The sequence below is a fragment of the Mesoplodon bidens genome (genome assembly GCF_964165515.1).
Source record: "Mesoplodon bidens genome assembly, chromosome: 3".
NCBI lineage: Eukaryota > Metazoa > Chordata > Mammalia > Artiodactyla > Ziphiidae > Mesoplodon > Mesoplodon bidens.
The window spans coordinates 46,362,813-46,377,500 of record NC_138178.1 but is presented as its reverse complement, the minus strand read 5'-3'; the positions used below and the strand labels follow the sequence as shown (position 1 = coordinate 46,377,500).

At 41.1% G+C, this 14,688-nt stretch overlaps 1 protein-coding gene across 2 annotated transcripts in view; it reads right to left on the bottom strand.

Annotated features, from left to right (window-relative positions):
• TEX9 (testis expressed 9) overlaps positions 1 to 14,688 on the bottom strand; it is a 221,453-nt gene that overhangs the window by 163,013 nt on the left and 43,752 nt on the right. The window lies entirely within an intron of this gene.

The window sequence follows — 14,688 nt, the reverse complement described above, 5'->3', positions numbered from 1 at the left end:
TTACTGGGGCTCCATCCCACGCTGTCTACATGGCTGACCTTCACTCTCCAGCCCTTCTGGGAGGTTGGGCTGGTATCTTTAGTCTCCAGTCCCTTCTGGAGACAAAAGGGACTGATACCTCACGGCCCAAAGCCCCCATCATAAATCACATTTTTAGATGGATAACTAGTGGGCCAAAACCCTCAGGCAATGATACTCCAATCAGGCAGGACATTCCAACGGCCTAGAGATCACCTCCCTGTAGTTGAGGGAAAGGCCAGACCACACTCTGCGTAAGGTTAATTTTCTACTGCATACCAGGCCAACCAGAATTCTTCCCCAGGAATTTTCTTTTTGGAGATAGAGAAGAGGGGACTTTGTTAGTCGGAATCCCTAGAAGCATAGCAAGGACTCTTGTGTAAGTGATTTACTGAAGGAGTGTTCTCAGCAGAAAGTATCAGGATGTAAGGGAAGCACGATAGTACAGGGGAAGATGCTAAGCAAAGAAATGGTTTCAGCTGAAGTCTAGCCATAGACCAGGGGCATGACATTGATTATACCTCAGACCTGACCCACCTTGAGAAGAGGCTTTGTATCTCCAAAGCAGTCAGCCATTGGCTTTGGGCCACCACCGGGGAGGGGAGGCATTATTTCCCAGGCATTACTGGGTGAAGCAGCAACTAGTGTCCCAAGGCAATTCTCCAGAGTTGGGTGCAGCTGTGAGCCAGTATCAATAGGCACACTGGCAGCAGCTCAAGGACAGATGCACTGACCTGGAAAAGCAGGTATGGGTGGGCCACCAATAGCAATGACTGTAGTCCACACCTTGTACTGCTCACATCAGTGTGCTCTCACAGTGAGTTCACTCCACCCAGTCACGGCTTCTCCAGCATTCTGGAGCATTCATTTCCCCAAAAAGGAAGGTCAGTGAGACAGACTTTAGCCCTCTGCTGCTACACTTTATCACAAGGCCAGATACTCATCATCTCGCTCCTCTGCCGCTCATTCTAGATTCTCCTCTCCACTGGCAAGGGTTTCCACTGGATTAGGTTAGCCTGGTGTAGTATCTCAGACCCTCACTGTGAGCAGGGCTAAGGCCCTTCTCAGGCTATGATTGCTATTTTCACCTATTTACAGTTAAAATCAGGCAGGAGAATAATAGATGCCACAGCAGATCACCTGAATAGCAAACCCATTTCCCCCTGCTCCTTTAGATATCAACAGTTTTACCTCTTCATAATGATGAAGGTTATTACCCTTGCCAGTGTGGTAGTTACTTTCTTTGCCTACCAACTGCTGTAGAGGGACAAGGATCGCAAAGTGACCAGGAAGTAGCTATAGCTTTAGGTTTAGAGGTACTTTCTGTTCCTTGGTGGAAGGACCCACCCCCCTGAAAATTCAGAACTCTCAACCCTCAGATTCTAAACCTGAAAGGATAGGAAGACAAATTCTCCAAGTGGGTCATTGGGAGTGATGCTGAGTAGGGATACTACTATTTCTACCCCTTAGATCCTTAAGCTACGCATTCTAACTACCTGAGACATAGATCCATATAATAATCATCACTTTAGTATGTACACAACATTCTAAAGAACAGTGCTCCTTTCTCACTCGGGAGTCATCTCCCAGCTAGCACCTCAGCAAAAGCTTCAAAAAGCCATTCCACCACATTATCAGGCTGACAGCTCCCGGGTCATGCTATATGTGGTAGGACCAGTGGATTCTATATTCAAACGCAAGTTGTCTCTTCTCCTTTGCCATAAGATGGGTCCTTTGTTCTAAGGAGATATTATATGGGATCTTATGTCAGTTAATCAAAATCTATGAGCCATCAAAGAATACAGTTAGATTAGGTTCTGTAAACGAGAAAGACACACCCACACCCATTTATAAGTAAGTTTCCTTACTTATAAATGGCTTCTATTCTCTTTCCACTTTGTTAGTTTTACTTTTGAATGCTCTTTGCTAGACAAAATGGAAGGAAAATAGGAGTTACCAAGTCCTGTCTTCCTTAGTAAACATTGCTTAACCTGCTAAAACAGCTAAAGTGTGTCTTTTCAATCATTTTAATCCAATCATCTAAACATCTTTTTTTTAAATGGGAGATGCGGCACTTTTCATGTCTTTAGCATATCTTATCTATTGAACTCCAGCCTTCCAGTCTTAAACATTCACAGCACATTTTGTTGTCTTTGAATTACGTGACACTCCCTCTATTTTTTTTTTCAGATCATTTTAAAGCCTGAGCTTATCACAAAGCTCCCTATATAGCTAATTTTATTTCTTTGTATGCTGGTTATCTCACTTTCCCAATGACATAATTAATGATTGCATAGTGATAATTTTATAAAAATCTCATATATTTTGAACCATATTCTTTTATAGATATTCTAACCCTAGTATCAACCCTAGTATAACATACTAGATTATCCATAACATATGGATAATCTTGGCACGTGGCCAAAAACTCATGGATGCTGAAATCACTAGGGAGGTCAGAGTCTGTACTTAAAGTAAAATAAATTTTTGCCTTTGACAATCCCATTTTCAGTTCCAAAGCCAGAGGAACCATAGAGGACATGGTCTCTCTCTTCAGAGATTCCAATCTCACATTATCCTCGGGTCTTTGTTAGTCAGATTTAAGTCCATAGTGGTATTTCCCATTATTGTATGAGAATGTTGCCTCAGGTTTGGCATGCATCTTCACAAATCTCTTTCTTTTCATTAGATTCCACAAAAGTCCAAACTTAAGTTACTTTAAACACTGTCATGAATTCGATTTGGTGGTTTTCTTTATACTTTTCACATAAAATCATCCACCTCCCCCTGAAATCTTGTCCTCTTTAAAACTATAATATTTTCTGAAGAATAAATTCTTTGTTCCAGGCTATAAAATTCCAACGTGATCAAAATGCTCTGGAGGGCTTCCCTGGTGGCGCAGTGGTTGAGAGTCCGCCTGCTGATGCAGGGGACACGGGTTCGTGCCCTGGTCCGGGAAGATCCCACATGCCGCAGAGCGGCTGGGCCCGTGAGCCATGGCCGCTGAGCCTGCGTGTCCGGAGACTGTGCTCCGCAACGGGAGAGGCCACAACAGTGAGAGGCCCGCGTACCGCAAAAAAAAAAAAAAAAAAAAAAGGTCTGGAAATTCGGAGGTGGGGCAAACTGGAAGGAGTAATGGTTTTCTAAATCAAGGATGGGTTATAACCCATCTTTGCTTGAGATGGAATGAGGACATAGTTCAAGAAAACAGGAAGAACTGGAAACACTCAAGATGTGTTTAGAAGACAAATGAACTAGTTTATCTGGAAGGTTTCGAGAATCAGATGTGAGAGTTAAATCTGGAATGGAAAAGTGGAGAATGTACATGCCAAGCTAAGAATTAGGATAATATCCTGGAGTGAAAAGGAAGTCTTCAATGGTGTTTAGGAAGTGAATTGATGGTATTAAAACTTTATTTTGGGAAGATGTGTGATGCATTAAGCAGAACTATCAGAAGGAGAATTAATGACAGTAAAGAAAATTTGAAGTTATTCAAGCATGAGGGAATAAGGCCTCATACTGATGGTAACAAAACTGGAAATAATGAATAGATGGAAGACCTATTTCAAAACACAGGGCTTGTTTGGCTGTTCCTAAAAAGGTTAACCATAGCATCACCATATGACCCAGCAACTCCACACCTAGGTATGAAGGACATACTGTGAGGGACAGGACGTACCACCTAGATTCCCCTTCATGGAAAGAGTTTGTAACTCCAGCTGCTGGAAGTGCTGTCAGCAGGCAGCCTTTAGCTGTCAGCACTTATGGGGTCTGCCTCAGGCACAGACAGTGCCAAGCCCAAGGTCATGCTCTTTCCAGAGCAGCTCATAGCCATGACTTATTAACAGGGGAGTATAAAGGCCCTGCCAAATGGGCCCAATACAAGAAAACTCTGATGGGCTATTTTAGCCCCAGAGCTCCTCCCTCCCTTCCACAGCTATTGATCACAATGGCACTCCCTAATAAACAACCTGTACCCTAAACTCCAATTCAGTATGCTTCCCAGAAAGTCCAACCTGCAATAATTAGTGCCAGGAGTGGTCTAAAACACAGATAAGATAGGGATTTAGAGTTAGTTCATTCACTACCTGCTCGGTAAAGAGGATGCCATCACTGACAGCAAATGAAGCACGGACAGCCTCTGGAGGCAGCGAGCTCTGCAATGGTCCAAATTTCCACTCGTGGTGAACTGGGAAGGCATACCAGTGGAAAGAAATAACCTAGCTGGTCTGATGTATTAGACATTTGAGAAATATGGACACATTAGTAACTACAAGGACAATGGAATTCCATAGCTAATGCTAAAGTGGATTGATGCTCTAGAAAAAGACAACAAAAGGCTGAGAGCAATTAACACACAATTGAGAGTCAAATGGAAAACCAGGCGGCCCCTTAGCAGCATACAAAGTGGCTCTCCTTTCCTGAAGTAGGAGGGCATAGAAAACTTAGGACCAGGCCCAGAACTTAATTGTTAGAGTAGGTACTTTCCAAAAAAAGTTCAACTTTCAAACAAGACAGGTCAAGACACTATCTGAGAAAGAATTGGGCCTTAGCACTTAGAGTGGGGAAGTCTCGGTTGATACCCTTGAAAATATCAAATTCTCAGATTTCCTGAAAGCTATCAGGCTACAGAAAGAGCCCAACCCTATTCAGAGCTACCTATTCAGAGCTACCATGTGTCACTTGCTTTAAGAAAATGCAGATTTCTCTCTCCTGCCAGACAATATGTGCTCCTCTAAGAATCTGTAAGGTAGGCAGTGGGGGATGATTCTGATGGGGGGTCACAGCAAAACCCAGCTGGGAACATGTTGGACCTAATAAGGACAGAAAGGAAATGCGGGAGCCAGCCAGCATGGGCTGGAAAGAGCTTGGGAGGTATGCCTGGGACTGTATTCTGGAGTGCTTGATCAAGAGGATTAGAACAAAAGATTGTAAAAGGGGTTATTTATTAAATCCTGAGATACAGGATTTAACAACTATAGCAAAGATCCCAAGAGGGAGTGTGAACTCACTAATTGGATAGCACATAGAAGCATGCAAAAAATGATGGTGCATAATAAAGGAAGTCAAAATGCCAGAATCCCTGTGGCAGATGGAAAAGGGGATTGAAAGGCACAAGGAAATAAGCATCCTAGAGTAGATATACCATATCATACAAAGAACAAACCAAAAAAAACCTCTAGTTATGTTCAATGGGAAGACCTGAAGGATACACAATTTACCAAGACCATATGGATGTGCTGGTGAGAGGAAGACAAGCATCACCTGAAAACTTCAGTGTTGGTTCTCTTTTGTATGCCTGCACTCTTGATAGGAGTGACAATTAGATAACCAGGTTTACTCATGGCAATAGGGATGATAAGGTCCCAAAAAGATAGAGGACATGTGGTAATACTTAATGATCAGAAGCCAGGTTGATGCAATTATTGTAACGAATGGCAAGTTCAGGCTGGGAACTGAGAGGAACTGACCCATGGAGAATTATGGAGATGGTTAGTATAATACAGTATCCCCAGCAACAAAACAGATGGACAAAACCAAATGCACTATTCAACTTGTACCATCAGAAGAGAGCAAGGATAACTAATTAGGAGGCTGAGGACAGTTGTCCCAACAAAACTTCATGATTGGGACTTCCCTGGTCCAGTGGTAGAGAATCCACCTTACAACACAGAGGACGCAGGTTCAATCTCTGGTCAGGGAACTGAGATCCCACATGCTGTGGGGCAACTTAGCCTGTGCGCCACAACTACTGAGCTCGGGCGCCTCAGTGAGAGAACCCGCGTGCCACAAAACTACAGAGTCCACTCGCTCTGAAGCCTGCACGCCACAACTACAGAGACCATGTGCCCTGGATCCCGCGAGCCACAGCTAGAGAGAGAACCCGCAAGCCACAGCTAGAGAGAAGCCCGCGTGCCACAACAAAAGATCCCGTGCACCACAACGAATGATCCCACGTGAGGCAACTAAGACCCGACACGGCCAAAAATAAATTTAAAAAACCCAAACAACTTCATGATCTTTTGCCCGGTTTTCAAAATTAAACCAGTTTTTTGGACCCAGAGGATGCCAGCTCCTCAGAAGGAGTAGCCCTACAACAGCAGGGCAAATGTACATGGTAAAAATCTTTTCCCACTGGGACCTATGGACATTTACTCAGATACACATGTACTGGGAAAAGGGAACTGTCCAAATGTTTCAGAGACTGCTGAATATTGCTTTTAGACTTGGTAGTCATGTCTAAAAACAGCAGAGGTGCCAGCTGAGGATGACAAACATCTGGACTGAGACACGCTGCAATTACAGGGCTGTAGTTCACCTCACTAACATTCCTCTTCTAAGTTTTCTCCAGTAGGAGAGGCCCATCAGAATCCTAGAGGAGCTTCCTTCCTGTCCTATTTTAAGAAGTTGATTTGAGCTGTGCAGAGGGTATATAGTGATAGACACAAAATTGTGATGCCCAGACCCTGTTTAGAGAAGGACTTTGCTGTCCAGTCACTAGCTTTTGTGGACCCAGCTCTTAGCTCTTTCCAGGATTGCCTCAGCTGTAGAAACATCCCTCACCCAAGGTCACAACCCTTCTCAATGGCACACATCCAGTGACTGATTGACACTAAGAATAAAGGCCCCATCATTTCCACCCCAAATAAAGCAACTCTGACAATTAGCTCCAGAGCTCTCCCCAGCATTGGCAAAAATGTCATCAAGCCTGCATTACAGTTTGGCTTTTCTCTCTGTGCCTACCTGCTTCTTTTTTCCCGCTACAGGTATTAATCCTGAGGGTATTCTGTAATAAACACTTTGCACTCTAACTTCTAACTCAGAGTCTGAGTCCTGGAGGACCCAACCTACAGTAGCTACCTTCTCCAAATCAAATGGAAGAGTATAGATAGATATTTTACTGAGACAAGGGTTGAGTGGTTGGTGGTAGTAGAAGATGGGTCCCTGGGTTTTAAAATTTGCTCCCTTTTCCATATAAAGCTTCACTCTCCAGACCTTCAGGTGGTAGTTAGAAGATCTACCCCAGTCACTTTGAAAATGTCCCTATCTTTAACCTGCTCTATTTCCATCTGCACATTCTGCAGTGTTTGCCTCTCCATTTCCTTGGAATCTGCCACCTGTCCCTACACAAGTCATCAGCTCCTAAACCCTTCTTGGGACCTGTTGCATATTTACTGCATGTACAAAATCTATTTTGCATCACCCTCATGGGACTTAGGGGGGGGAAAGGCAACCAAAGGAAACAGAAAGCTCATGCTGTCCGCTGTGCCATGAGTAAAAAGTCCTTTGTCTCTGACCCAAAAGTCTTGTGTCTTCTGCCAGCATCCCTGAAAGTTTCAGGCTGACGTTTAGCATGCAAGTAAGGTTCGGTTTCAGATCCTTCACTGCTCTTCACACATTTTTTTAAAATAAATTTATTTATTTATTTTTGGCTGCATTGGGTCTTCATTGCTGGGCGCAGGCTTTCTCTAGTTGCAGTGAGCAGGGGCTACTCTCCATTGCAGTGCGCGGTCTTCTCGTTATGGTGGCTTCTCTTTGTTGTGGAGCATGGGCTCTAGGCGTGGGCTTCAGTAGTTGTGGCATGCAGGCTCAGTAGTTGTGGCATGCAGGCTCAGTAGTTGTGGTGTGCAGGCTTCAGTAGCTATGGCTCACGGGCTCTAGAGCACAGGCTCAGTAGTTGTGGTACACGGGCTTAGTTGCTCCGCAGCATGTGGGATCTTCCCAGACCAGGGCTTGAACCCGTGTCCCCTGCGTTGGCAGGTGGCTTCTTAACCACTGCACCACCAGGGAAGTCCCACTGCTCTTCACACTTTTGTCCCATGAAAAGTTGGGAAAAGAATGGGAGCAGGAAGTTTCCACTCTACCTGTGGCTGGGATTCTTCTCAATAATCATAATCAAACACCCATCAACCTTGAAGTTTAATTTTTTAAATACATCTCTCTACACAAAAGATTTCTACTTCTCCTACTTGCATAACTTTGATTTTATTTATTACAAACGTAGGCCTTATGTTAAAAGAACATAACATCCTCCTTGACCTGGGCTAAACTACAAAACGTTCTGACATTAAGTAACAAGGGACACTCTGCTCACGTTGCTTTTCCCTGTTTCTCCCCTGATTAGAGGAAAAAGAGTACAGAGGTAATTGTCCCAGCTGGCTCTCTCTGTCTCATTGGGAATATAAGTGGTATGGTAATAAATAGGCCAAATTTGAGGTGATAGTGGAATATCCAACTAGAAATTTCCAGTAAGCACTTGGATGGAACTTGAGGAAAATGTCAGATTTAGAGATAAAGACGTAGTAATTTGAAAGTTAGTAACAAGCTTCTATACGATATGCAACTTATTTTCCTTTTTTACATTTCAACTTACTTTCTGATCCTGACTTACTTTCTGACTCCATTCCACTGGGATGACAGGAAAGTTGATCTCAGCCATTCTCAAGGATGGCCTTCTCCCTGGGTTGTACCATAATTTCAAGGTCTTATACAGCGCCAGAGCATGGAGGGGAACTTACACAGTTCCCACTGGGAGTCCATTGTCCTGTTTCCATGGACCCTCCAATTCTAGAAGATCTCTGCTGCTTTTGTGCCAATTTAGTGCCTGGGAATCTTTTTCAGACTGCCTATGTTCCATCTGTCTATATGCTCCAAGAGCCATTTCTCTCTAGCTGCTTTCTTTCTCTGTGCTGTCTCCCTGGTGGTATAGCTGAAAGCAGTACCCCAGTGTCTAAGCTCAGTACCTCACAGATCTTTTCATTCTTGCCTCTGAGAGAATTATCTGTATAGTCTGAGAGAGATCTTTGTTCTTTCATGTCTCTTCTGAGACATGCCATTTATGCCTAGGAATTTTATCCCCACTTCCTTTTAACTTCCCCTTTAAGTTTTTTAAGGGCTCACACTTTTGGGATGCAAAATCCAAGGAGACTTGGTCGATTTCTGCTTTCCCTTCTGCTGCATGCCTTCTTCTAGGCAATGATCACAGGGCTACGTGCTTGAATGAGACATAAGGAGAAGGGAAATACAGAGATTAAAAACCCCATAGATTCATATCTCACAGCCACATAGTTTTGATCATGAGCTAAAGGTGAAGCCATTAAAATTAATTAAATATTTTTTATCCTATCACATCAAAATCCTTTGGTGTATCTTGCACTTTAAATCACACTTCTGCCATTAAACTAGTCAAAGTGTTTCAAACTCCGGTGATTTCATTTTCTTCTGAACACAAGAGAAATAATTATCACTAGATGCATTCTTTTGGTAATGACCATGTACTATCTTGTGACTTATCTTGCTCTTTGGATATCCTGAGGTTTTGCCCATAATTGTTTTAAATTGCAAAACTATTATGTTTTCATTATATAGAATTCGTTTGGGGATTTAATTTTGTGTGATGGCAGGTAAGTATTTGAAGTAATGCTTTTACTGAAAACACCAAAAAATGCTGAATATAATATATATGTTTTAATTAAGAGCACTAAAAAACTGACAAATCATAAGGAACTACCAGGCCAAAATCCAAGGGAAAGCCGAAATCCAGAGAGAGAAGTCACAACACCAAAGCTACTCTTGGCCTGAGGGTTTTGTTATTCCTGGAAAACTTGAATTTGGTTTGGAAAACTTGCAGGGTAGTGGGGACAGATGTCAAATCCTAAGTGGGAGGCAGGGAGTCTAGTAGAAGATTTAGTCAAATTAAACCGAGGCCATAAAACGCTATACTCTCCAGATAGAGATGAAACAAGTAAATGTTCTAATTCCCACTCCTGGGGGATTGCAAAGAATCTTGCTTGGTTCTGGAAGAAGAAGGAGAAGGAGGAGAAGAAAAGGAGAAGAGGAAGGAGGAGAAGGGGGAGGGGGAGCGGAGGGGGGAAGGAAGAAGAGAAAAAAGAAGGGATTCAAACCTTCTCTAAGAATTTGTGGCTACACAGTGTATCCTCCCATGGATGTGCAGCCTGGATTAATATCACTTGATGATCAATAAACCCTCAAGCCATGAACTTGTTTTGAGAGATGGTTTTGGACTGGAGCCTGGCAGAAGCAAACACAAATACTCTCTGGAGAAGGTAGTGTGGTAGGCAGAATAATGCCTCCTCCCCCAGAACAAAAGGTGTCCATGTTCTAATCTGTGGCGCCTGTGAATATGTTACTTTACTTGGTAAAAGGGACAATGCAGATGTGATTAAGTTAAGAATCTTGAGCTAGGAGCTTATCCTGGATTATCCAGGTAGGCCCAATGTAATCATAAGGCTCCTTATAAGAAAGAGGCAGGAGGATCAGAATCAGGAGTAGGAGATGTGGTGATGGAAGGAGAGTTTGAAGTGATGCAAAGAAAGAGCCAGAAGCCAAAGACTGCAGGCAGCCTCAGAAACTAAAAAAAAGGCAAAGAAACAGATTCTTCCCTAGAGTCTCCAGGAAGAATGCAGCCCTGCTGACACCTTGATTTTAGACTTCAGAACTGTAAAAGAATAAAATGTGTTATTTTAAGGTATTAGATTTGTGGTTGTTATAGTAGCAATAGGAAATTTTTACAGGTGCCTTAATTATAGGTCCCAAAGAATCCCCATCAATGATTTTCAAGAACAATGAGCCATACACAGTAAAAATACCAAGCATAGAAAAATGCATTTCCAAGCTATAGATGATGCTGCAACAATTAACTTTAAACACATAGTTTGGGAACAAATCTAAGACATAAACTTGTCTATAAAATAAATTTTCACCGCTAACTGAAATATCAACATAGAAAGTTTCTATCTCCATTTCAGATATAGCCAAAATTAGAGACCAGAATATTAGGTATCAACTTTTCTACAATTCCAAAGTGATGCACTATACTTCTAAGCAAGACCTGCAAAAAAATTTGTCAAATCTGTCATTGTTTTTGGTGGTGGTAGTGTCTCTAACTTCTAATATATTCTCTGCACCACCCTGTGGATGGTGTCTATATTCCAAAAGTATTGTCCTGGTTGTGTCATCCTATTCATAAACATTTTTATTTCTATAGCATTCTATTGAACACTATGTGAAAGGCTTTGGGCAGATGGATGGCAGTGCGGATTAGAGAAGAAGGAGAAAAGTGTTCTATCAAATAAATTTGGAGCTTTTGCCAATTATGATGATTTCTTGGAAATTTCCCAACTATATAAGCATATAGATGACTTTTACAAATTCTAAAATCAGGAAACTGATTTTAGTGTTAATTATTGTAATTGTTTGCAAATGCATTTGATGAAGAAAATTTTTTAATGAAATCTATTTATATACAAGCTTGTAACATAAATAAAAATTCTAAAAAAAAAGAAAAATGCAAAGTACAATTAATGAAAACCAGCAGAAACAGCATAATAAATAGAGGTACAAAGTATTCGGATATAAGAACTATCAGACATAAATCTTAAAACCCTCTATTCCTTCTGTGTTTGAAAAAAGGAAAGTTTGGAATTTTCTCTAGAGAATAGGTATAAAATAGACTGCAAATGACCAATTAGAAATTGCAAGAAAGAAAAAATACATACTAACCACAATAAAAAATGTAATGGATGTGCTTATCAGCCAATTTTACCTAGTGGAAGAAAAAAATAAATGAATCAAAAAATAAGTTAGAATAAATTATCCAGGGACTCCCCTGGTGGCGCAGTGGTTAAGAATCCACCTGTCAATGCAGGGGACACAGGTTAGAGCCCTAGTCCGGGAAGATCCCACATGCTGCAGAGCAACTTAGCTGGTGTGCCACAACTATTGAGCCTGCGCTCTAGAGCCCATGAGCCACAACTACTGAGCCCGTGTGCCACAACTACAGAAGTCCCCCTGCCTAGACCCCATGCTCCGCAACAAGAGAAGCCACCACAATAAGAAGCACACACACTGCAACAAACAGTAGCCCCCGCTCGCTGCAACTAGAGAAAGACCCGACACAGCCAAAAATAAATAAATAAAATAAAATAAATTAAAAAGAAATTATCCAGAATGCAGCATATAAGATAAAAACACATAAAATTTTGAACGAAACATTAAAAAACATGGGGATAGAGTGACAAGGTCTAATAAACATTTATCAGAATTCCATGAGAAAGGCAAGAGAGGGTGGACAGGGGCAATATTTTAAAAAATCATGACCATGGCTAAGAATTTTCCAGAACTGATGAATGACAGCAATCTACAGATTCAAAGAGAATAAGATAAATAAAAAGAAATCACAATCTAGGTATATCATAGTGAAAATGTAGAACACCAAAGATAGAGTCTTAAAGGAAGCTAGATGTGAAAGATCACCTTAAAGATCAGCTGTTATACTTATGACTTATTTTTCAACAGTAACAATGGAAGCCAGAAGATGGTAGAATATCTTTAAATGTTGTTAAAGGAAATAATTGCCAACCTAGGATTCCATGTACCAAGAGAAAACAGTTTTGAGACTAAAGGTAAGTTCCAAAGGCTGTACTTCAGGTAAAAGGAAAGTAATCTCAAATAGAAGGTCTGAGATACAATAAGGAATAAAGAACAAAAATGGTAGACATAATAGGTAAATCTAAATGAGAAACAAAATCTTGTGAAATTTAAAAAATTACAACATAGAATTTTAGAATTCAACATGTAAGTGGAGATGGGAAAATAAAGTTAATGTGTTCTAAGAAATTTGTATTGTGCTGGAGGAGAGCAAAGGTACTGATTACACTTTGATAAGTTAGGTATAAATTTATTTATTTATTTATTTATTTTTTGCGGTACCCGGGCCTCTCACTGTTGTGGCCTCTCCCATTGCGGAGCACAGGCTCCGGATGTGCAGGCTCAGCGGCCATGGCTCACGGGCCTAGCTGCTCCACGGCATGTGGGATCTTCCCGGACCGGGGCACGAACCCGTGTCCCCTGCATCGGCAGGCGGACTCTCAACCACTGCGCCACTAGGGAAGTCCTAGGTATAAATTTTTAAATTTCTAGTGTCACTATTAAGAGAAGAGAAACTTGATGTATAAATTCCAGACTAGAAAAAAGTTTAAATAATATTAAATTTTTTAAGAAGTCAAAAAGAAGGCAAGAAAGGAGAGAGAAAGAAACAGAAAAGTGAGACAAGTAGAAATCACAGATAAAATGACAGATTTAAACCCAAATATGTCAGGAATTGACTGACATAGACTTAATGCTCTAGAAAAAGAAAGATTCAGGCTGGATAAAATAACACAATATAACTGTATGACAATTACAAGAAACATGTCTAAAACAATAAGATTTAAATAAAAAAATGGAAAAAGATATACCTTGCAAATACTAAACTCTTTCTTAAAAACCTTGTGTAGCTGTTGCTATGTTAATATCAAACAAATAAAATGCCGAGACAGAAAACATTACTGGAGATAAAAAAGATCATTTCTCAGCTTGGTGCTTTGTGACCGCCTGGAGGGGTGGGATAGGGAGGGTGGGAGGGAGGGAGATGCAAGAGGGAAGGGATATGGGAACAGATGTATATGTATAACTGATTCACTTTGTTATAAAGCAGAAACTAATAAAAAAGATCATTTCATACTGAAAAAGGTACAGTTGGCCAGGACGATATAAACATTTTTAATTTGTATAATCCTAATAATATAGTCTCAAAATTTCTAAAGCAAAAATTTGCCAAACAACAGGCACACAAAAATAAGTATATAGAAGACTTGAATAAAATAAAGAAAATTGACCTAAACAAAGGATTAATGTAAAACACACACATTTTTTCCAAGCGCACATGAAACATTGTCTCAACAAATCTAATATGGTTTAAATTATATAGAATTGTTTTAATTAATAGACTTTATTTTTTTGAGTCATTTTAGGTTTACAGAAAAACTGAGTGGAAAGTAGAGACTTCCCATAAACTCCCTCAGCCTACTCCCTCACCACCGAGTTTCTGCTATTACTAACTTTTTTTTTTTAAATCAACACGTCCATCACCTCATAGTGGCCATTTTTTTGTGTGTCTGGCGAGAATGTGTAATATCTACCCTCTTAACAGCTTTGAAGAATACAATACAGCATTTTGAACTAGTCACCAGGCTGTATATTAGATCTCCAGAACATATTCATCTTATAACTAAAAGTTTGTACCCTTTGACTAATATCTCCCCATTTCCCCCATCTCTCAGTCCCTGGTAGCCAACAATCTAACCTTCCATTTCTATGAGTTCAACTTTTTTTTGTTTGTTTGTTTGTTTGCTTTTTTCTTTTCAGTATGCGGGCCTCTCACTGCTGCGGCCTCTCCCGTTGCGGAGCACAGGCTCCGGACGTGCAGGCCCAGCGGCCATGGTTCACAGGCCCAGCTGCTCCACGGCATGTGGGATCTTCCCAGACTGGGGCACGAACCCGTGTCCCCTGCATTGGCAGGTGGACTCTCAACCACTGTGCCACCAGGAAAGCCCTGAGTTCAACTTTTTTAGACTGCACATATAAGTGAGGTCATACAGAATTTGTCTTTCTCTGACTTATTTCACTTAGCATAATACCCTCAAGTTTCATCCATGTTGTTGCAAATGGCACAACTTCTAACTGTCTTACTCCTGAATTTATATATATATATATATATATATATATGTGTGTGTGTGTGTGTGTGTGTGTGTGTGTGTATATGCCACATTTTGTTTATCCATTCATCCATCAGTGGATACTTAGGCCGTTTCCATGTCTTGGCTGTTG